Source organism: Megalobrama amblycephala, linkage group LG24 (genome assembly GCF_018812025.1).
Source record: "Megalobrama amblycephala isolate DHTTF-2021 linkage group LG24, ASM1881202v1, whole genome shotgun sequence".
Taxonomy (NCBI): Eukaryota; Metazoa; Chordata; class Actinopteri; order Cypriniformes; family Xenocyprididae; genus Megalobrama; species Megalobrama amblycephala.
Window position 1 is genome coordinate 32922090 of NC_063067.1, and position 25159 is coordinate 32947248.

General features: G+C 38.3%; 1 protein-coding gene and 1 long non-coding RNA gene across 2 annotated transcripts in view; one reads left to right on the top strand and one right to left on the bottom strand.

Annotated features, from left to right (window-relative positions):
- LOC125259789 (papilin-like) overlaps positions 1-25159 on the bottom strand; it is a 192080-nt gene that overhangs the window by 137416 nt on the left and 29505 nt on the right. The gene's annotated exons all lie outside the window — the stretch shown is intronic.
- On the top strand, positions 7973-12074 carry LOC125259968. Its single transcript, XR_007182943.1, has 3 exons — positions 7973-8109; positions 8482-8606; positions 11260-12074. It is a non-coding gene; the product is annotated as an uncharacterized LOC125259968 (long non-coding RNA).

Genomic DNA, 25159 nt, shown 5'->3' on the forward strand with positions numbered 1-25159 from the left:
GACAATTTACAAATATCCCTAAAAATATCATGTAATCATGGATCATGTCAGTTATTATCGCTCCATCTGCCATTTTTTGCTGTTGTCCTTGCTTGCTTACCTAGTCTGATGATTTAGCTGTGCACAGATCCAGATGTCCTACCCTTGTCTAATACAGGGCTGCCAACTTTTGAGTTCAGCTTAGAGTGAGATTTTGGGGGGCGGGGCTTTGTTATGGGGAGGGGCTTATGTAGGGGCGTGGCTTGGTGTGGAAAAAATACAAACACAAAATCCTTGCATTAGTAGAAGTGTATTAAGTATATATTGATTGTCAAAGTATTTGGTATCTGTACAGAATTTTTTGGGAGATTTACATTACATTTAACATTTTACAGAAATAGGATTAACATGTTCACAGATTAATATGTTCTCTTTTGTAAGTGCTGGTGGCTGATTTTGCTGCCTTAATCATTGATTTGGATGGCTCTCACCTGAAGCATGGCTCCAAGTCTGCCATCTTGATTGTCATTAGAGATGACAGTGTTCCCTCCAGGGCCAGGCTGTTTCTAGTTTTTGTTTTGTTTAATCCCACCAGCGAAAATACCTGCTCTGCATCAGCATTGGAGTGTGGCAGGACTAACACCAATTTAGCAATGGTGGAGAGTCTCTCAAACCTACCCACCCCTGTCACCTGTAAAATATGGACAACATGGTTATGTTACACCTTTAATAAATTCAGAAAGTCACTAAACATGGGTTTTTAAAGAAGACAATAATAAGGTTTCTAACCTTGTGTTTTATACTTGCCATATTGGCCCAGAAGCCCTCAATGTTTGGGTCTGCTTCCAATCTAGGCAAAGGCATAGTCTGATAGTCTCTTCCCCCAGTGCATCATGTTCCTGTGGGCTGTGATAAGGGAGAAGATGGACATACCTTTTTTTGAAGAGAAATAAGTGTAGAGTTAGAAAATTGCACACACTGCATATGAGATATACAGTGCCTTGCAAAAGTATTCATACACTTGGTAAATATGACAAAAGAAGGCTGTGAAAATAAATCTGCATCGTTAATACTTTTGATCTTTTATTTAAAAAATCTACAAAAATCCAACCTTTCATTGGAGAATAATAATTTTTAAAATGGAGGGAAAATATATTAGGGAAAATTTCTCTAATACACACTGCTCACAAATAATCATACCCTTTCATTCAATACTTTTTGCAACCTCCTTTTCCCAAGATAACAGCTCTGAGTCTTCTTGATGAGTTTGGAGAACACCTGACAAGAGATCAGAGACCATTCCTTCATGAATCTCTCCAGATCCTTCAGATTCCAGCTACAATGAAATGTACTGCTGTATCTTTAATGTTGTGGGCCTATTTTTCTGCCGGAGATCCTGGACATCTTGATCAGATACATGGAATAATGGATTCTATCAAATAAAAAAATCAAAACCTGACTGTCCCTGTTAGAAGTCATATAATGGGCTGTGGTTGGATCTTCCTTCAGGACAATGATCCAAAACAAACATCAAAATCAACACAAAAATGTGTCACTGAACACAAAACCAAGCTTCTGACATGGCCATCTCAGTCCTCTGACCTAAACCCTAAAGAAAATGAGTGGAGTGAACTGAAGAGAAGAAGCACCAACATGGAGCTGGAATCTGAAGGATCTGGAGAGATTCTGTATGTAAGGAATGGTCTCTGATCTCTTGTCAGGTGTTCTCCAAACTCATCAAGAAGACTCAGAGCTGTTATCTTGGCAAAAGGAGGTTGCAAAAAGTATTGAATGAAAGGGTACAGTGGCATGAAAAAGTATATGAACCCCTTGTAGAATCTCTGAAAATGAGAATTATTTTAATAAAATAGGAGGGATAATAAAAAATGCATGTTATTTTTTGTTTAGTACTGTCCTGAGTAAGATATTTTGCATAAAAGATGTTTGCATTTAGTTCACAAGACAAAACAATAGCTGAATTTATTAAAATAATCCCATTCATAAGTATGTGAACCATTGATTCTCAATACTGTGTGTGGTTACCTGATGATCTACGACTGTTTTTATGTTTTGTGATGGTTGTTCATGAGTCCCTTGTTTGTCCTGAGCAGTTAAACTGAGCTCTGTTCTTCAGAAAAATCCTCCAGGTCCTGCAGATTCATCAGTTTTCAAGCATCTTCTGCATATTTGAACCCTTTCCAGCAGTGGCTGTATGATTTTGAGATTCATCTTTTCACATTGAGGACTCAAACTCAAATATTAAAAATAGGTTCAAACATTCACTGATGCTCCAGAAGGAAACACGACGCATTAAGAGTAGGGGTGTGAAAACTTTTGAATTCAAATATCAAGATAAATTGTACTTACTTTTTCTGCCGGGAAACATGCAAGTATCTTCTGTTGTTTCTGAAGGGCAGTACTAAATGAAAAACAATAATATTGAAACAAAATAAGAAAAATTGTGACATCTTCATCCTGTTCAAACGTTTTCACACCACCGACTCTTAATGCATTGTGTTTCCTTCTGGAGCATCAGTGAATGTTTGAACCTTTTTTAATAGTTGAGTTTGAGTCCCTCAATTGTCCTCAGTGTGAAAAGATGAATCTCAAAATCATACAGTCACTGCTGGAAAGGGTTCAAATATGCAAAAATGCTTGAAAACTGATGAATCTGCAGGAGCTGGAGGATTTTTTTTGAAGAACAGAGCTCAGTTTAACTGCTCAGGACAAACAAGAGAGTCATGAACAACCATCACAAAAACAGTCGTGGATCATCAGGTGACCACACACAGTATTGAGAATCAATGGTTCACATACTTATTAATGGGGTTATTTTAATAAATTCAGCTATTGTTTTGTCTTGTGAACTAAGCAAGGCACTGTACTTTAGTTCAAAATATAATGTGAAAATGAGTAGTTGTTTAGAACAGAGCAAGTTTGTATTCATTATTAATATCTGGAAAAAATCTTCTATCTGGAAGAAATTAATCTATACATTTTACCTCTCCACAAAGTAAAGGGCATCATCCACCCCACATTCTGCCCTCTGCCTCATATCCACAAATCTGGCATGATTCAGCAAGGGTTCTCTCAGAGGCAGCTTTTGTAGGGCATACTCTACGACTCTCATCCAAGAACTTCAGAGCTGCAGTTTGGAATTTGTGTACTTGATGGGCTGTGATGTCCCCGGCATCAAGTAGATGGTTGAGCCTAGCCCTGGTGGTGAAGCCGACACTCAGTTTGTTTCCTATTAGAAATGCAAAAACATAATAAAAAAAACCCCACCTAACATACACACCTTTCCTTGAGCTTCATCTTATTCGTTTTTAGTCATTATAGTTCTAAAAGAAAATATTTTACATATAGTCTGGATATCGACGTATCGACTGACAGAGGTTTCACACCAGGGAGCCAGTCATCTTCGAGTTCTACTTCAAATGCATCCACTTCCGTATTTATACCCGCGCAGTGGGGGTGGAGTGTGTGATGCAAATCATGCACGCCAATTCCATTGAGTCGTTTTCAATAGTACTCGAAGATGACTGGCTCCCTGGCGTGATCCCATGAACTACGTCGAACGTGAGTGACTGAAATGGAGTTGTTGGAGACTTATCTTTTTCTTTGTGTCAAAAAATATGAGTCTACAATTAATGACTTTATTGTATTTAATTATTGTACATACAAAAAAAAAAAAAGTGTGTTCAGACTTTTTACTGTTAATATACTTTCTTAATGTTATGGTACTTCAAATTACAATTACCAGGCAGATGGTTTTCCTTATCCACATATGGGATGGCCTCAAGCTTGTAATGGGACTGTAGTACTGTGGGCAAGATAAACTTAGAGCAGAGCTTGCGGATGAATTTAATCATCTGAAATATATATTCAAGAAAGAATTATCTCACCCAAATATTACATTAGAGCAACCTGAAAGGCAAAATACTGGCTTCAATCCCTTCAAGATATACCTCATCTTGCAATAAAAATATAAATAGATTTTCCCTCTGGAGGAGGAGATTCAGAGAGGTGAAGACTGGTATGGTGGCCTGGTAGAAGAGGAGGTACACTTCAGTCATGGGATCTGAAAAGGCTCCCCGTAGCCTCTTCAATCTTGGTTGATTCTCTTCTAAAAAGTGAGAAAATAAAGATACAGTACAATTCACACACATATTGTTAATGTCAAGAGAGCATATTAGACCACATATTTGGATATTTGTCTTACCCGTGGATTTAAAATAGCCAGCAAGTGGCTCGTATAATCTGAGAATGCGAGTAACACAGGTTTCAAGGCTCAACCACCGCACAGAGACATGCTGAAGGATTTCCATATATTCTGACTCAAAGAGCTCACAAAACTCTGTTTAAAGGCAATTAAATCCAAAATTATATAAAGGTCATGTTGAATGTTTACACTGCTATCAGTTGCTTAAAATCTATATTATTTGTGTTGAGCTGGGTGGAAAGATACCTGCCAGAATGCCCTTCCGATTGGTGCTGCCTTTAAACCAAAAGCCCACATCAACCACAATATCTTCGATATCAAAATCTGCCACCTGTAATTAATAATTTTAGTAAATTCATCATCTGTACATCACTTATATATTAAACATATATTCAGTCTACTCTCTTACCTCAGCAAAGGAAAAACCTGCTTGCTTTGCAGTGTTGTGTAGAATATGACACGGGCAGCCATGTACATAAACACAACTGTTTTTTTGTAGAATTCTAGATGCTATTGAATTTCGTTGTCCAATGTTTACAGCTGCATTGTCCACAGAGAGGCCAACACAGTTGCACCATGGAATACAATTTTCTTGTAATTGTCCATCAATCTTTTGGAAGATAAGCTCTGCTGTGCCACATCTCGTCCCACTTGTTGTGCACATATCAAGGAACCGATGGCTTACCTTGTTCACATCAAACACACGCACAGTAAGGGGGTTCATCTTTTCTCTTCCTGCATTGACAAAATAATTAGCTAATTATCTTAGGGAAAACCAAACAAACATAGTAAAGGCAGCTTACAATCTTCAAAAATATGGCTATAACTCAGTGAATACCATGATGTAAATACATTTCTTTCCTACCTGTGTCATTTGAGCCATCTGCAATGAGGGTGTATGGATTCTCTCTCATCAGCATTACCAGTGCGTTTTTGAAATGTGCAGCAACTGCTTTATTTATTATACAGGCGGTCTTGGTTCTTGCACATTTGTACTCCTGTGCAGTTGCAGAATCTTTGAAACACTCTTTCATGAGTGGCCCAAGATCTGTGACAGCCAATGGTATGTTATGGTTTGCAAGCATCACTGCAATTTTTAATTCTGCCCTCCTTGTCTGCAAAATACAGTTGCATTGATGTCAAGTATAATTCAATAGACACATGCCATATAAAAATCCCAAACTCTTTAGGAAATAAGATTATGTAATCAGTCATCATTACCCTCCACAATATAAACATAACACCACTGTGCAGTACAAACCTTTATTTCTTGAGCAGTCATTGCCCCAACAGAAGGAATTGGCACGGAGTACTGCTGAATTCCACTGCTGGATTGCAGTGCCTTCTGTTTTTCCTGATGGCCTTTGCTGTTTATGTGCCTAGCAACATCTGCTATTCCCTAGTGACAGCAAGCATTTTCTATCCTACATACAGAGCACCAATAATGTGTACCTAGTGTCCCCTTTGTTATGAATGGCCATTTTTCTGACCATTCATTTTTAAAGGAGCATCGATAGGATGCAGCTCCGCTCTGGGCTTTAATCTTTTGGCCTGGTCTCTCTGCTTTATCTGAGGGCTCAACTGTCTCCTGCTCTAAAGTCTCAGATAGACTTTCATGTTCCTCCTGTGTCTTTTCCTGCTGCTTCTCAGGGTCACAGGACTTCTTGGAGGGCTGATAAGCTGCCCACATTGACACAAGCGTTCTTTTCTTGCCTGTCCCTGACACTTTAGATAACATCCTATAACAGAAAATTCAAATTTATCCATACCGACACCACCAGAAGTCAAATATCTGGACATGATTGATGAGTTGTGATTGATATAAATAAAATCATTTTAATATGGGATGTGGTTGACTTGACATTCTGTTCTTAGAAAACAATTATTAACATTAACTACTAGGCATGTCCAGATATTTGTCATCTGAAAATGCTTTTGTACTGTTTTTTATGATAAAGTTATGTAAAATAAGTGCTCAGTACTGCAAAACAACAACTCTGCTAATGCTAACTTAATTCTATATAAACTATAGGTCCCACTTTATATTAAGTGGCCTTAACTACTATGTACTTACATTTAAATTAATCATTTGATACAATGCACTTATTGTGTACATACAGGTTTTTACATTGTACTTATTTTAAAAACACCTGCATGTAATTACATCTGTAAATAATTTCTGTAATTACATTTATAATTACACTGTTGACCCATCCCTTAACCCTTACCCCTACCCTTAAACCTACCCATACCACCAAAGCTTTCCCCAACCTTACCTATATCCACCTCAATAGCAGCAAACGTGTTTTGCAATTCAATATGAACCCAATAAGTACATTGTACTTATTTTTTGATGTAAGTACATAGTAGTTAAGGCCACTTCAGGGGCGTAAATTTCATCTGACAGTAGGGGGGGACAATAAACATAATATTAAGAGCAATTTTTGAAGGGGACACAAATAATACAGCCAAAATTTTACTTATAAAAAGGATACGTAATGTTACACAGAAGAAATATTATTATTGTAGCATGGAGACAATATTATTATTGTAGCATGGAGACTGACTGTGCCATTATGCTCAGTGTTTCTCTTTGATCATTAATTTTGATCATTAATCATTAATTTATTGGAATATTTTTGAAGTTGTTTACAACCAATTCACCAAAATACGATGAATACACATTGAGCAAAACCCAACACACAATAGTAAATCTATTAGCCTTATTACAGTTCACATATTCTTATCACAATGTTAGTGTGGGTGACTTAGTATCCAACAAGCTATTGTAAACAAGCTAGGTAGCATTATAATCACTAATTGCGGACTCAAGGGAAAAAAATCATCAGTTATTTTTTTATTTTTTTATGACCAATTACTCAACATCGTCAGTATTAAACAGAAAAAAATTATCTTTATCCGATGTTTTTGAATAAAATAGCCTTGACAGCCTACTTACTTGAGCTCCTCTCAACTACTGTCTGAAGAAAAAACTTCTCTCCCGCCGGCGCGATTTTTTTTTTCTCCCCTCACTACTGCACTGCTGCGTGAGAATATGGGGGTGTGGCGTGAGAGCGTGAGAATTGGGTCAATTGCGTGAGTCTCACGCTGAATGCGTGAGAGTTGGCAGCTATGGTCTAATGCCTTGAACAAGGGCTGGCATATGCAAATATTGGGGGCGTACATATTAATGATCCCGACTATTACGTAACAGTAGGTGTTATGTTGAGATTCGCCTGTTTTTCAGAGGTCTTTTAAACAAATGAGATTCACACAAGAAGGAGGAAACAATGGTGTTTGAGACTCACTGTATGTCATTTCCATGTACTTAACTCTTGTTATTCAACTATGCCAAGGTAAATTCAATTTTCCATTCTACGGCACCTTTAACTGGGCAACTTCCTTGTTCACGTAGACCTTCTGAGTTCAGGCTGCTCTGCCTTGGAAATCTCTAACACTGTGGCATTTACCGTAAGTCCGCTTGTCTGCTGTACAACACTGTCATCTGATGGTACAGGACCGTCTATGTACAGGACTGAGAGGTTCTGGCGATGGCAGCTCATCAATGTCTTGTGTAACCCTGTGTAATTTAACAAATTAATTATTAAAAGGAAATAATTTAAGAGTTTGTTAAAATAATAAACTAACCAGAAATTAGTAAAAAGTGTAAGAAAAAATCTAAAATCAAAGTGAAATGCATGTCAGTGCGATGATTGACATTTCGGTAATTGTCCAATTATGTGAGGTTCTGTTAAAGACCCGCCCTACCACGCTAGTTGCTGTATGGGGGAAGCCATTTTATTTTCTCTGCGTGAGGTGAGAGCAGCAGTGTAACTTTGAGTAAAAGTTAAAATCGTAAGAGAAGATTAAACCAGAAAAGTTTATATGGCATATTTTCTTTGGATTTGGTGAGTACACATTTTGAGATGTGTAAACTCTCATGAATGTTTAATTGTGTACTGAATTGAGAGAGAGTGAAAACGTATTTCATTATCAGAATGAAATACAGATAAAATCTTATGTTTAACAAGCTAAAAGAGTTTAATGGTTAAAAGATGTGTATATGAGTTCTTAATGTTCATATTGTGTTGTTAATGATATTGAACGAATGATTTTATGTTCGTTTATGTAGCGCAATGTTATCTAAGCTGCCGAATTATGATGGAAATGTAGCAGTAAATGCTGAACAGGATAATAAGTGCTACTGTTTACTGTTGTTAAACTAAAAGCAGTGAATTTAATGTGTATTGTGAACTAAATACTGCCTGTAACACATGCAGGTCAGGTTTTTTGTCCTATGCTGAAGCTGCGTTCATTTCAGCGTGACGATTTAAGATGGCGAGCCTCCAGCGAGATGAACGTTGATTGTGAGATTCGAGTTGAAAACCAACACCTGTGGAATTGGGTAGGAAAGTTCTAATTGCCTGCTAGTTTTTTCCTAAATGGAACTGAGTTTTGTTTTTGAGTAACTGCTCAAGAGCTAACTGCTTTAGAATAGTTTTATCGATTCTAAAGAACTTTGAATTCCCCAAACTGAATCTTTTGAATCGATTCGTCCAAACTTTTTGAACTAATCCTTTCAACGAGTCTTTTTCTTCTGAACTGTTATTTTGCCTTGTTCAATTCCAAGGATTTATTTTTGAATGTGATTGAGTGAACTGTTCAATTTTACAACTGTGAACTTTGTCAATGTTTATTTGAAAATTCATATTGGTGTCCCAGATAGCAAAATACACTCGGGCCAGTTCCTGTTAGATTCTCGCCTGCCGGAGACTAACCACTCGGCCCGTTTCTTTCTGCAGCGATCGGGTCGGTTGCCTGGTGTACTCACTGCCTGATTCCGGCCCGAATCAATAGGGCCCGACGCGGCAGCCGTTACCATGCCGACACTGCCGGAATCAAACCGGTATCGGGCCGAATCAATCGGGCCAGACCATAGACTGTAAAAAAAGATGGACGACGCGACGCCGCTTCCTTCCATTGTATTGAACTGAAGCCAAAATGGGCTGATGAATGGGCGCTGACACGTTACGCAATACGTCAAAAAAAAAAAAAGTTTGGAGCCTGGGCATGCGCAGAAGGAATCGTCGTGGAGCCGGAGGCGGAGTCGCGATATCAAACTTCCGCCCAGACGACTGCGTCATCATTCATGTATTTTAAATAGACTATAAAAATTATACACAATTTAAAAGTCTACCTATAAAATAATAGGCTATTCTGTTTCTAGAGCAATAATATTTTTGAAACAGCAAATTCAGTAGATAAAATCAATATAATATGCCACTAGAAACAACTCTAAATCGCCAGAAACGGTCCTGCCATTTTAAATCAAGTTCAACTAATGTTACAGGAGATCGATTGCTGTAATTAGAGTAAGCTATCATTAGTTTTGTCCTGCTAATTATTATTTTATACCCATAAAAATAATAAGTAACTGCCAGATAACGATCACCTGCTTTTTCCCGACATGGTTAACATTAGGTGTGTTATCTTAACTAATAACATTTATTAATTAGCTTATAACGCCCACATTTAATGTTACAGAAAAAAGTTCAGTGATCCGTCAGATCCTGTAGGTCAGTTAGTACAGTTTACTGCTGAACAACTCATTTTGTTGGTGCTAAATAACAAAGAAATCGAAAATTAACAGTTAGTTAATACATCTTCAAACTCCCCTCGAAGCTCCGACAGTCCTCAGACAAGCTGTCAATCAACTTCGAATCACGACGACACGCCCCGTTTTTATAGCATCAAATTGCTAGCTAAAATCTAAATCATCACAAAAACGAACAATTGAATATATATCAGCGTGATAACAACTACCTTAAATGACCAAAACCATCTTTCAGAAAGTTTTATTTGAAGCATAATTTATTTTTAAGTTTTCACTGAAGTCTCATTCGACTGCATTGAGAGGGCGGGATTTATGACCTGTACTGCATCCAGCCTCCAGGGGGCGATCAAAGAGCCCGCGGCTTCACTTTTCAGAACGTATGAGACACACCCGGGCCAGACGCGGCAGCCGTTACCATGCCGACGCTGCCGGAATCAAGCCGGTATCGGCCGTCGCAAATGCGCACAGCTTGCCAGAAACGGTCCAGCCCCGTTTATATATCTACCATACTGTTCATACATTTTTCATTTAAATTTGATACCCAGCCAAAATGCTTACTTACATTTTAATTATATAAATTATAATACATAAATAACATTATTTAAATCTATACAAACATCACATTATTATGAAAGCAATTATATGTCCATTTGGAAAAAAAAACTCACTTGATCTGGTTGGCATGAAAACATTTTATTTACAAAACAATTACAAAACTATATTACATCAAATAACAGCAGTTGTTATACAATTATTGTAAATATTTACCATATTATACACCGGTATTTACTTAATTTTACACTCTGTGTATAAGTATAGACCTTATTTACCAGAGAAACAAGCGCGCCGCCATGTTTATAAAATTGTCTTTGAACTTCCGTTTTGCGGTAGCTCTGTACATTTCTATGGCATCGCTGTCAAAGAATAATTAGTTGGTTATGTGGATTTACTTGTTGTACAGTTAATGAAAGTTATCATGAGCATTGTTATGTTTAAAGCAGATGTCTTAACAAATGTCAGTAGACCGGGAAGATTTTAAAACAAGCAGTTCATTCATAAATTTAATATCGCTGTGGAAATACAAACCGGAAGTCAAAAGACAACGAGCGCAACGCTGAAAAGGGGCGGGGCTACATAAGGTCTATAGACAAACTTAATGTTTTAAACACATTGGTAAATGGAAAAAGTTTTGCTGTTGTACTTAGAAAAATAATGAGCTGAATAACTTAGCTGAACTCTGCAGGCAGGTAGATCTCCAGGAACAGGATCAGGCACCTCTGCAGTACTTCATTACAAAAAAATACTAACTCAAAAGACAAAAACAAACAACAATAACACCTAAAAACCTTCAGCTGTACAATTGATTTTTTTTTTTTTTTTTTTTTTTTTTTGAAGATTAATCTTTTATTATAAAACTGAAGATCATCTTCTATCACAACTGCAGTGCTTGAAGGACTTGTGCTTTCGTTGACCACAATGACAGAATCACTGATGTCTGGCTCTTCCAACGCCTCCTGAAATAAGATTAGAGGGTCCAACTGTAAGTTTCACTCAGTAGACTAAAAGTAGACCATTACATTCACTGATAATAGCGGTTCTGTTAATGCAGTGAACACTTACATTTCTTGAAGAATTGTGAGTCCTCCTCACAGGTACACCGAGGAGCACAGAGGGCTACGGTACGTTTCATGTTGACATCATGCATACCCTTCAAAGTCAAGCAAAAATTAACATGTTAAACAAGCAAGCCAACTTTATTGTATATACAGTGAAGACCATGATGAAGGTAGTTAGTGTTGACAAATTTTAAAGATGTGGTTACATGCGATTTCACTTTTTTAACTTTAGTTAGTGTGTAATGTTGCTGCTGGAGCATAAACAGTATCTGCAAAGTTACAGCACTGAAAGTTCAATACAAACGGAGATATTGTCTGTTAAAGTTATGGCAGTTTAATGCCTACAAAAATGGCCGGTTTGGACTACAACGAGCTTCTTCCCGGGTTGGTGATATCATAAACCCTTGCTATTAACATAAACACGCCCCCGGGAACACGCAACAAAGTGGGCGAGGTCATGTGGCACAGTATAATGGAAGCGGAAGAGTTGTTTACATCGAACGCGAGCTGCGCGATGCGACGTGTCAAAAGATATAGAACCCATTATAATCTGTGATATATTCTACATATTTCTGTATTTCTACACTGGATGCAGCGCTGAAGACAGCTTCCAGAATCTACACGAGTTCAATGTTGGATTTGCACAAAGGCTATTACTGAAAGATGAAGCAGTTCCTACTTTAAAAGCAGAAGCTGTTGTTTATTGGCTTCAAACTGTAAGTACGTTTTATTGTTTGTACATGTCTTTTAAATGTATAGTTCTGTTGCTATTTTTGGTTGCATCAAGGACATATACAAAGAGCAACTCGTTTTTGCTAGCCAGTTAGCTAAGTTCTAGTGCAACAAATGCCAACAAACGTCTATGTTCATAGACAAACAGTTGTTCATGGTATAAATTAAACGTTACCTTTACAAAAATGCGACTACTCAGTTATGTATTCGGCTACAGTAAAGCTTTAATCAGGCTAAAACTGTATATTGAAAGCTAACAAACAGCAGTGACAGCATATCTAAACACTTTGACACATATACAAAATGAAATACCATTCATAAACGTCCTTTAAAAGCCACGATTGGAGAGGTTCTGCTTTTTCCTCTTCATCTGGGTCTGATTCGGCTCAATTTGATACAGCAATATAGACGCCATTATTTACATTTCCTCTGAAGCGCTAACTACGAATGGTAAGGGGCGTGGCGTTTCTGGACGCTTCAGCGAATCATGATCCACTGGGCCAGCTGCCAACCTGCTAACCAATCTGAGCACATTGCATATTTCAGAGAGAGTGGTTTCATAGAAGCAGGAAGTCAAACGAGCCGTTCATATGACATTGGAAAGAGAGGTGTAGAATAAAGCTAAAATCAATCAGATTAAATCTGTTCTCACAAGACTTCAGGGTATTGGAGATTGTTGACCAGAGTTTTTGCTTCATGTTATGTAAAAATTATCCTTCCTACTCCTTCATATAAAACAATATAGAGATTTGAATTTTGTCAAGAAACAGTATGCGTGGAGGCGTGAATCATCATGAATAATGGGTCAGTTACACCTGAGAAGACAAAAGAATCGCATAATGGGTTTTAATGACCTGCATAAATAATGAGCTCTTTCAGTCAGGTAGGGTGTGAAAAAACCCTCTGTGATCATGTCTCAAGCTCATCATGGTGTATATCAAACATACAGAAAAAACAGCAATACGGTGAAATATTATTACAATTTAAAATAATGGTATTCTATTATATATGTTAAAATATATTGTATTTCTGTGATGCAAAGTGTCTGAACAATTATGCTACCTCTATGGCATTTCATATAGCCTTTTAGCTTAAAAGCATGCACATTTTGAGAAATATTGATGGATTCTCATATGTTTGTCAATTTTCTATACAGAGGAGTAATATTTATTCAATATTTATTGTCATCACTGTAAGCGCTGGATACTGTTTTCAATTCATACTTGCAGCCAGAGGGCGCTCTGTACACCTTTAATCCACAAATTAATCTAAAGAAGAACCATGTGACTCTCCAGGAACTAACAGAGGCCAGATATCGCTATAACATCCAGATAAACACTTTTCAAGACAATAAATACACGATTGAGATGATGTATGCATGTGTTGCCTCAGAATTTACATCTGAATAGCGCTTGTTCCGTGGGCGTGGGCGTGGCCGCATTAGTGGATAATGAGCTGAATCACGGGCGTCTGACATGGCTCTTTTTTTAATACAGATTACCTAAAGTAGAATTTTTGTTTTTGATTTGACTTACACGATTTAAAACCTGACATTTCAACGTTTCTTTAGACACAAGTCTAATTTTTTTGTGATTAGTATTCACTAAGTTACAGTTCATTTTCTGAGAACTATCAGATTGGACTTCGTTCAGAGGGAGATGACAGATCACGCATCATGTTAGTTTTCTTTATTTTGCAAAAAGCACAACATTTTGTTTTTACTCTGAGTGTACACCAAATAAAAGAAGATATTCCACAGATTAAAATGGTGTATAGCTCTTAATTGTATGTGCAACATTGACAGAGTATTTTGACTCTCTTTCACACTGGTAAGAAAAAAAAAAGAGGCGGTATCGCCGGCGTGACCGCCGACCCGAGGGAGTTAAGATATCCTTACAAAATCAAATAAGAAAAAAAAAAAAGAAAATGTTTTGCTTTACTTGCATAAGTTCGCTCCAGACGCTTGCGAATATCTGCCACACTGAAAGGATTCTTCAGGTAACGTTAGTTAGAGCAATGATGTGATGTGGATGACAGCAGTTTACATCGCTCAGTAAACTTAGAAATAATCAAGTGGCGCCATTTACTCAGGTTTACATTCCACCTGTAAAGAGCAAATAGTATACAAGTATCTATTAATAAAGGTTACATGGTCTAACTGAATGTGCCAAACTTTACTTGAACTTACCAGCTTTCTCATTGGCTCCAACACCTCCTTGTTAGTTCAGTCAGAGAAGATGATGTCCATGGTCTTATTTCTTCAGGGCATGCACTGTTCTGTGTCTGAGGATTAAAATCTGCCATTTCTTCAGCGACGATAACACTCGATTACTACAAAACAGAGAAATATTAAAAGCAATTTATGGCATGTTATGAGAAATAATCACTAATTCCTGTGCGTCTTAACATGCTGAGTGAAGAAGCAGCTAGCAGCAACAAAAGATGTGATTGTGTTTTCCATGTTTTAGCAGTCATAAGCATCTGTAAATGTAAAATCTGCTTACATTTAGCACCTGAAGATGATCTCAGACATACTAATGCACAGGATTGCAGTACATTCACATCATAACAAAAAAAAAAAAAAAAAAAAAATCAGTGAAACTAGCTTATGTAACTAGCATTTGTAGGTTATTTGAAAACAATGATCATCTATGACCGTATAAACATCCTCTTCACTCACCTTCTTGAAGAAACATGGAATAAAACAACTTTTGCTTATTACAAATGCATTTATATAAATCTATGAGCGTGGAAACTAAAAACAAACAAACAAACCTGCTCTTTCTTGTGCAGGACCGCCATCATCCTCTTCCTCAGCTCTTTGTTTGCAGATCAGAGTGTTGCTCGTCAAAGTTTAGTGCAGCGTAAACACTCGAGATCCACATATCAATGCTTAGATCAAAGATGGAAAAAATTTCGTCCATTTATTAGCTGTAGTGGCATACTGAAACTTTGCAGACAAGAAAGCCGCAATCGCAGCAGCCGCATGAATTTAACTTTAGCAAGTTCCTTTAAGCGTCTGCAAAGTAAACATACTACAAATGTAAATGTGCGTCGATGCTTAGCAGAACTGTTTTCTCGACATGACCCCATACATTAATCTCTTGGTAAATAATCCATTGTTTTGCTCACGTCCAAACCGCACAAACATGGCGGATATCACCGACTACCACAGGTACAAGACCCCTCCCCCGCCGTGTGCATGAACATGAATGAATCACCTGTGCGCAGTGAAGCGCGTTTCAAATAAATGAAAGCGTATAAAAGAATGAATTGCTACATTACTTTTAAATAGATTTGATATTATACATATTAGAGAATGTTCTGTCTTATATGGCACTTTTATTGTATTAGGTTTTTCCGCAGATATGATGTTATTGACAAATTCGCTACATTAAACGTGTAACGTTAGTTAATTCATATCAGACAATACCAGGAAACAAAGTCAATTTCGAGCTCGGGCCGATTACTACATGCTATCTGGGGTAATAGTCTAAGAAATTCATATAGCTTAGAGCAGTGGTTCCCAAACTTTTTAGCTTGGAGTACCCCCTGAAGGGATTACCATCCTTCTGCGTACCCCCTCTCTTCCACTTCGACTGCAGTCACACCTTTACCATTAAGGGACAATATTTGCCCCCTAAATTGATTTTCCAGTGCATTTTTTTAATCTTTATGAATAACTTTATAAAATAATGTTTTAAATAATAAAAAAAAGTTCAATAAAAAAAATATGCAACTGTAACTTAGTGAATACTAATCACAAAAAAATTAGACTTATGTCTAAAGAAATGTTGAAATGTCAGGTTTTAAATCGTGTAAGTCAAATCAAAAACAAAATTTCTGTTTATGTAATCTGTATGAAAAGAGACACGTCAGACGTCTGTGATTTAGCTCATCTGCTAATGCGGTCACGCCCACGGAGCGGGCGCTATTCAGACGCAAATTCTGAGGCAATACATGTATACATCGTCTCAAACGTGTATTTATTGCATTGAAAAGTGTTTATCTGTATGTTAAAACCATGGTTAGAGACCTCTGGAAGACTTGCCATTAGTTCCTGGAATATCCTGTTCTTCTTTAGATTAATTTGTGGACTGAATGTGCACAGAGCGCCCTCCGGCTGCAAGTATGAATTGAAAACCTAGTATCCAGCGCTCATAGTGATGACAATACATATTGAATAAATATTACTCCTCTGTATACAAAATTGACAAACATATGAGAATCCATCAATATTTCTCCAAATGTGCATGCTTTTAAGCTAAAAGGCTATATGAAATGCCATAGAGGTAACATAATTGTTCAGACGCTTTGCATCACAGAAATACATTATATTTTAAAGTATATAATAGAATACCGTTATTTTAAATTGTAGTAATATTTCACAGTATTGCTGTTTTTTTTCTGTATGTTTGATATACACCATGATGAGCTTGAGACATGATCACAGGGTTTTTTTCACAGCCTACCTGACTGAAAGGCCTCATTATTATGCAAGTCATTACAGCTCATTATGCGATTCGTTTGTCTTCTCAGGTGTGAATCACCCATCACCCATGATGATTCACGCCTCCACGCATACAGTGTTTCTTGACAAAAAAGTGTCTTACAAAAACTTAATCAATACATTGTTATATATAAACGAGTAGGCAGGATAATTTTTGCATCATTTTGAAGCGAAAGCTCGAGTCTACAACCCCAGAAGTCTTGTGAACACAGATTTAATATATATTTGGCTTTATTTCAGTGACTTAAGTTTTGTTTTTTTCAATAACCACGCATAAATGTTATTCCTTCAAAAACACAAACATGTACATACATGTTCCTTACATATTATGGTAGTCTAGTTTGTGCTCAATACAGTGTAATGACACTTTTTCCATTAATATGTTTATGAACAACTGAAAAAAGCACAAATGTCAGGGCATTTCAACTTCTCCAGGGCCCCGAAAATCCTCAATATATCACTTAAGGGGGGGGATTCCCCTCCATTTTCCAGGCCTTGACTACCACAGAAGCCACACTTGCTGCATTTGAGCCCAAGGACTACATCAAGTCAAGTAAGTTTTGATGATAAAATTTGGATAAATATATTTGATCTATGGTATTATAGTTTAACTAGCAAATAGCAAAATGTGTTTATACAGTAGCTAGCTAGCTAGCCAGTAAATCAGATATCTAAATTTAAGCTAGCACCATTTCATTGAAAATTTATGAGGCTAGCTATCATGTAGCTAGCTCAAGCTGTGATGCTCTTTCTTATACATTCTGCTAGCCAGTTTTCTGTTATCATACAGAATTACTGTACCACCCAAAAGTTTGGACACATTACTATTTTTAATGTTTTTAATGTTAAAGTCTCTTATGCTCATCAAGCCTGCATTTATTTGATCAAAATTCCTTCAGAAATCATTCATATTAGAAGGTTTTCTGAAGGATTTTTGATAAAATAAATCTAGGTTTGATGAGTGTAAGTATCAGGATTCTTTGAAGTTTAAAAAATGAACAGATTTATTAAAACAAACAATTTATTTAAAATGGAAATCTTTTGTAAAAATATACACTACCGTTCAAAGGTTTGGGGTCATTTTTTGTTCTTTTCTTTTCCCTTTTTTGTTTTTTTTATTTTTATAAAGAAATTAATACTTTTATTCATCAAGATGTGTTAAACTGATAAAAAGTGATAATAAAGATTTATATAGTTAGAAAAGATTTCAATTTGAAAGTAAATGCTGTTCTTTTTAACTTTTTATTTATCAAAGAATCGTGAAAAGTATGACGGGTTCCTAAAAAAATATTAAGCAGCACAACTGTTTTCAACATTGATAATAAATTAGCATATTAGAATGATTTCTGAAGGATCATGTGACACTGAAGACTGGAGTAATGATGCTGAAAATTCACCTTTGATCACAGGAATAAGTTAGAAAAAACATTATTTTGAAAATAGAAAACCAGTATTTTGAAGTTGTAGTAACATTTCAAAATATTACTAATTTATTTATTTCAAAAAGCCTTCTTTCAAAAACTTTAAAAATAGTAATGTCCAAACTTTTGGGTGGTACAGTAATTCTGTATGATAACAGAAAACTGGCTAGCAGAATGTGGAAGAATATATACTGTATACAGTGTACTAGGTTATAGTTTGTTTGAGCAAGCATGCTGATTAAGGAGTATTTATTCATCTAGCTTATTTCCATAGCATCACTCGATGGGGTGGGGTTGTCATCATGTATGACAGTCTGCTAGAGGGGAAGGGGTCTTTGCAAGAGATGGCCATATCCCAGACTGCAGCCATTGAAAGTCCCATCAAAAGAATCCTGTTGGATGATGTGTTCTCACTCAGCCTGAGAATCCTCAAACCAATAGCAGCAGCTATTGCCAGGATTGAAGGTGATAATGCCATCTTGTCAGATGTTAAATGTCTGTTTGCTGAGCTTAAACAAGAAATTCAAACTGTTCTACCTGCTTCCCTTCTGCTCCAAGCAGAGGAAACTGCAGTGGTCAAATCAGTGGAGAAGTGCCAAGAGTTCTGCATAAAGCCAATACACGCAGCAGCATACATGCTGGACCCAAAATATGAGAAAATCATACTCTCTGCTGGAGAGATCAGCAGTGCTTACACTGTCATAACTGCCATGTCTCACCATCTGGGTCTTGATAAAGGCAAAGTTCTTGGCAGTCTGGCAAAGTACCGTACCAAACAAGGCCTTTGGGAAGGGGATGGGATATGGCTGTCTTGACAGCATATACCTGCATCTACCTGGTGGAAAGGACTTTGTGGATCTGAGGCCCTTGCACCGGTAGCCTCTATTATCCTTAAAATCCCACCAACATCTGCCGCCTCTGAGCGTAACTGGTCACTGTTTGGGAACACGCACACAAAGGTTTGCTACAGGCTCACAAATGCAAGGGTTGAAAAACTGGTGGCCATCCGGGCAAACCTACGACTCTTTGAGCCTGACAAAGAGCCATCCTCAACAAGGTTAGACAGTGACACCAAAGATGAAGATGAGTCAGATGTTGGGGAAGTGGACATGGAGGATGTTGATGAGGTCCAGGAAGAAGCCATTGAGACCTGAAAGGATTTTGTTCACATACCCCCTTTTGTCACCTCAGGTCCCCCCAGGGGTACGCATACCCCAAACTGGACACTGGCTTAGACTGGCTTACACTGAATACACTGGCTTAGAGGGTGCACCCAACATAATAATTGAACGAACAAACAGAAAGAGTCAGGTGAAATTGTTCACTTACTTTCAATTGAATTTAATTTAAAGGTGCCCTAGAATGTTCTTTCACAACATGTAATATAAGTCTAAGGTGGCCCCTGAATGTGTCTGTGAAGTTTCAGCTCAAAATACCCCATAGATTTTTTTTTAAATATTTTTTTTTTTTTTTTTTTAACTGCCTATTTTGGGGCATCATTAACTATGCGCCGATTCAGGCTGCAGCCCCTTTAAATCTCATGCTCCCTGCCCCCAGAGCTCTCGACTATAATACATTGCATAAACAAAGTTCAGACAGCTAATATAACCCTCAAATGGATCTTTACAAAATGTTCGTCATGCATGCTGCATGCATGCTTCGGATCATGTATATAGTATAGTAATATAGTATTTATTTGGATGTTTACATTTGATTCTGAATGAGTTTGATTAGTGCTCCGTGGCTAAAGCTAACATTACACACTGTTGGAGAGATTTATAAAGAATGGAGATGTTTATGCATTATACAAACTGCAAGTGTTTAAAAATGAAAATAGCGATGGCTCTTGTCTCTGTGAATACAGTAATAAACGATGGTAACTTTAACCACATTTAACAGTACATTAGCAACAGGCTAACGAAACATTTATAAAGACAATTTACAAATATCACTAAAAATATCATGTAATCATGGATCATGTCAGTTATTATCGCTCCATCTGCCCTTTTTCGCTATTGTCTTGCTTGCTTACCTAGTCTGATGATTCAGCTGTGCACAGATCCAGACGTTAATACTGCCTGCCCTTGTCTAATGCCTTGAACATGGGCTGGCATATGCAAATATTGGGGTTAGGGCTGGGCGATATATTGCATGCGATTCTCACGCGCATTTCGTCAGTAAAGCCGGTTCCCTGATTACCGCTAAATCGCCATCACCTGCTTTCAAATGGAGCGCCATTTAACAGACAGAGCCGTAGTTCACTGATAAGCCACGCAATATCACGTTCATATCGCAGATGAATCGCCTTCGATAATGAACGCGATATCTGCGTGGCTTATCAGTGAACTACGTCTCTGTCTGTTAAATGGCGCTCCATTTGAAAGCAGGTGATGGCGATTTTTCGTCAGTAAAGCCGATTCAGGGAACCGGCTTTACTGACGAAATGCGCGTGAGAATCGCATGCGATATATCGCCCAGCCCTAATTGGGGTCGTACATATTAATGATCCCGACTGTTACGTAACAGTCGGTGTTATGTTGAGATTCGCCTGTTCTTTGGAGGTCTTTTAAACAAACAAGATTTACACAAGGAGGAAACAATGGTGTTTGAGACTCACTGTATGTCATTTCCATGTACTGAACTCTTGTTGTTCACCTATGCCAAGGTAAATTCAATTTTTGATTCTAGGGCACCTTTAAAAGTCTTAACACACTGTGTTGCTACTGAACAAAAATTGTGACACATTGTTGATTTAGCATTTTATTTCATTTTTTCTTTTCAAAATTCAGCAATTTCTTTAAAGGGATGGTTCACCCAAAAATTAAAATTTGATGTTTATCTGCTTACCCCCAGCGCATCCAAGATGTAGGTGACTTTGTTTCTTCAGTAGAACACAAATGATGATTTTTAACTCCAACCGTTGCCATCTGTCAGTCAATTAATGCTAGTGGATGGGAACTTCTACTATAAGAGTAAATAAAACTTGCATAGACAAGTCCAAATTAAACCCTGTGGTTCATGACGACACATTGATGTCTTAAGACACGAAACGATCGGTTTGTGCGAGAAACGCTTAGTGAGGTCTGATCGCGCTCTGACAATGGAAGTGATGTCTAGCACTCGTTGAAGTATAAGCGCGAGACATCACTGCCGTTGTCAGAGCGCGATCAGACCTCACTAAGTGAATGTCGAATGCAGTTGTACATAATGGTGTATTAGAGGTAAAAAATTATATAAATACTGTTCGGTTTCTCGCACAAACCGATCGTTTCATGTCTTAAGACATCAATGTGTCGTCACGAGCCGCAGGGTTTAATTTGGACTTGTCTATGCAAGTTTTATTTACTCTTATAGTAGAGGTTCCTGTTTACTCACATTATTTGACTGACAGACCGCAACGGTTGGAGTTAAAAATAATTTAACCAGTGTTGTCTTTATCACATCTCCATAGTCAAACCTAGTGGCTTATGGTAATACTAGTAACAAGTGCAATATTATGTCACGTGTGCTACACTTGCAAGGAAGGCTCCAACAACACAGCTGTTCCAGCAGGAGATACTATACGTCTGTTCCTCGATCAATCTGCCGGTGTACTGCCTGGCCATTTCCAAGTGTGATTGTATAGGACAGAGGGCCAGTCCTATTCTGAACCATTCCTGGAATCCAGGTAGGGCCTGAACTGAAGTTCTTGGTGTACACTCAGTCACCTACACTCCAATGTCTCTCTTTAGCATGCTGATTGTGGTACCACTTCTGCTTCACTTGCTTGTCTTGCATTTGACTGTTGAAGTCAAAGGTTGAAGCCATCCACACAACAGCTCCCGGGTGACTTTCCTGTAGTCAACTGCTGTGTAATTTGATAGCCAAACAACGCCAGCCTGGCTTCAATGGAATCTCCTGTGCTCTTTTTTTCGTCAGAACTTTGAACATTTGCATAGCTCTTTCAGCCAGCCATCAGAAGCTGCATGGAACAGTGCAGTGGTAATGTGCTTGATGCTGTTATAGTACATGAATTCTTGAAACTCCTTACTTGTGAAACAACTGCCGCTGTCTGACACCGCTATTTCTGGTAACACACGCTGGCTGAAGCTTTGTCTCAGGCACTGGATGGTAACAGTGGATGTGGAACTATTCAACGGATAAACCTCTATCCATTTAGAGTACACATCCACCAGTATCAGGAACATTTTACCTAGCCATGGTCCTGCATAATCACTTTGGATCCTTCTCCATGGCAGCTTTGGGATTTCCCAGGGATGTAAGGATGCACATGGAGGGGCGTTCCTGTTCTCCTGACACAAGCTTTCACCAGTACTTCCATGCCAGCATCCATCTGGGGCCACCACACGTAGCTCCTGGATGACTGTGTAACTGTCTGAGTATGGCTGCACAGCCTTGGGGGGGTGGGGAGGGATCACCAAGTTCAGCCTGTTGTTTAAGGTATGCTCCAAAATCTGTATCCTCCAGCCTCTAAGGCCATCCTCTAAGCACATATTCTCTCACCCGTGCTAAAACAGGATCTTTATTGGTCCATTTCTGCTTTTACCAGTGACACATTATTTTCATCCAGCAGCAGTATTCTCTCTTCCTCTGTTGGAGTCTCCACTGCCTTTTTGGACAACGGCAATCTGCTCAATCCATCAGTGTTTTGATGAGCCTGGCCCACTCGATACACAATGGTGTAGTCATACCCACACAACTGCCCATTGCTGGATACATGGCAAGGCCATCTGTGGCACCTCTCTTGAGTTCATTGAACAGCGAAATCGGAGGCTTGTGATCTGTTATGATGGTAAATGGTCTACCATACACATACATGTGGAATTTCTTTACTCCAAAAATGACAGCAAGACCCTCCTTATCCAGTTGAGAGTAATTATTTTCTGCTGCATTTAATGTACTTGACACAAACCCTATGGGCCTGTCTGTTCCATCTTCCATCTTGTGAGACAGCATGGGCCCCCACCACATATGTGGAGGCATCACAAGCCAAGATGAGGGGTTTGGCAGGATCGTAATGCACTAATATAGCAGAGGACTGGAGAAGCTCTTTTGACTTTACAAAGGCTTCTTCCTGCTCACAGCCCCACATCCATTTTGTCTTCTTTCTCAACAGCGTGTGCAATGGTGCCAACACTGTGTACAGGCTAGACAGGAACTTGTGATAATTCAGCAGGCCTAGATAAGCTTTCAGTTCACTCACTGTCTGAGGAGCGGGTGCTTCTTGAATTCGCCTGCACTTTTGTGACCAAGGAAGACCACTTCCTTTCCCAGGAACTCACACGTGGTCCTCTTCAGCCTTCATCCACTTCTTCCTCCAGTTTCTTAGATGTTCCTTTTCACTGGCCTCTGTGACTAATGTCATCCTGGTAAACTGTAACATGTTTTATGTTTTGCAGGATGCCCTCCATGGTGCGTTGAAAAATGGCTGGACGCCACTCCAAAAGGCAGCCTACAGCAAGTGTGCAGTCCCTTGTGAGAGTTAATAGCCACATATTTCCTGGCACTCTCATCTAGCAAGATTTGCTGATACACATGACTCATGTCCAGTTTGGAGAATTGTTGGCCTCCAGCTAGCTGAGTGAACAAATCTTCCACTTTCAGAATAGGATATTGTTCCATACTGGATGATCTGTTTACCATGAGTTTGTAATCTCCATAAATCCGAATAGAGGCATTTGGTTTCTTAACAGGCACTATGGGAGCTGCCCACTCTGCGAACTGCACTGGTACAATGATGTTCTCCTCAACCAGTCTCTGGAGCTCGGCCTCCACCAAGGGCTTAACAGCAAATGGAATACATCTGGGCTTGTAGAATCGTGGTTGGGCCTCGGTGTTGACATGAATTTTAGCTGTGGTGCCTTTAAGCTGCCCCAGCTCTTCTTTAAACACCTCTGCATGTCTGCCAACTTCAGTGCTGGCTCTGTGGTTACTTGATTCACCAGCTCTGGCAGCAACCGTAAGTCTTTTAGTCAGCTCATCCCCAACAAATTGGGTCCCGCTCCTACTACCACGACCATTGTAAGTTGTTTTTTTTTTTTTTTTTTTTTTTTTTTTTTTTTCCTCTTTCTTTCTTACATTTTTGATTTCCACTGTTCCTGTAGTCTGGCCCAGCACCTCCATCTTTTCACCATTACACATCTTCAGTTTCAAACTGCAAGGTTTCCATTCTGGCATGTCTGTTTGTTTACACAACTTAGAATATTGCTCTTTGCTGATGATCGTCACTCCACAACCTTTGTCGACTTCAAACTCCACTTCCATGCAATTCACATTCACCTTCTGTGTGATAGGAGCCACTTTGGGTTGGACTTGGGATATACTGTATATTGTTGAAGTTCCCCTGTAGTCAATTATTTTATCCCTTAAAACTCATCTTTGATCACCAAAATGACATATCTAAAAAAAATTCAAGTGAAAAAAATTTCTTCATGCCTTTAAAATAGCTTGAATGTAATTCTACAACCTTGCCTCATTTAATATACACGGATCAATGAATATGCAAATTAGCCCTACCTCCACTCACCCACGCCAGCTTGTAGAGTCTAGTGTTGCTATAGTGATGAGCAATTTGTTGTTTGTGTTGTGGATATTTAAGAAAAAAAAAGCTTGTTTTGCTTCACATATTCAGTTTAATTTCTGATGCTTAAATTGTGTTTTAAATTATGAATTGGTAAAACGCCTTTGCAAAACGGTCTGAATCCACTTGCATTTGTTTGGACTGATCTCACTGAATCGCCTGATTTCTCAGTAAAACACAGTACCGAGAGAACAAGCAGCCGTTTTCCTCTGTGAAGCAGCAATTTTCCTCTGTGTGCTTCAGAGCAGTCATAGTTAATGATATGCTAAAGCCAGCCGGCACGTTGTTGTAAATGGTTACAAGGTAGTCTGTGACGTCACAAACACCCACGATTTCAAACCACGGGTTTTAGACTGTCTTTGGTTTACTGCAGTTTCAAACATAAAATACTCAGCAGTGGTGCTGACTTATGAATTTGCACATGGATTGTCTTAAAGCATATTAAAAACTCTACATAGACATATAAACATTTTAAAAACTTGATT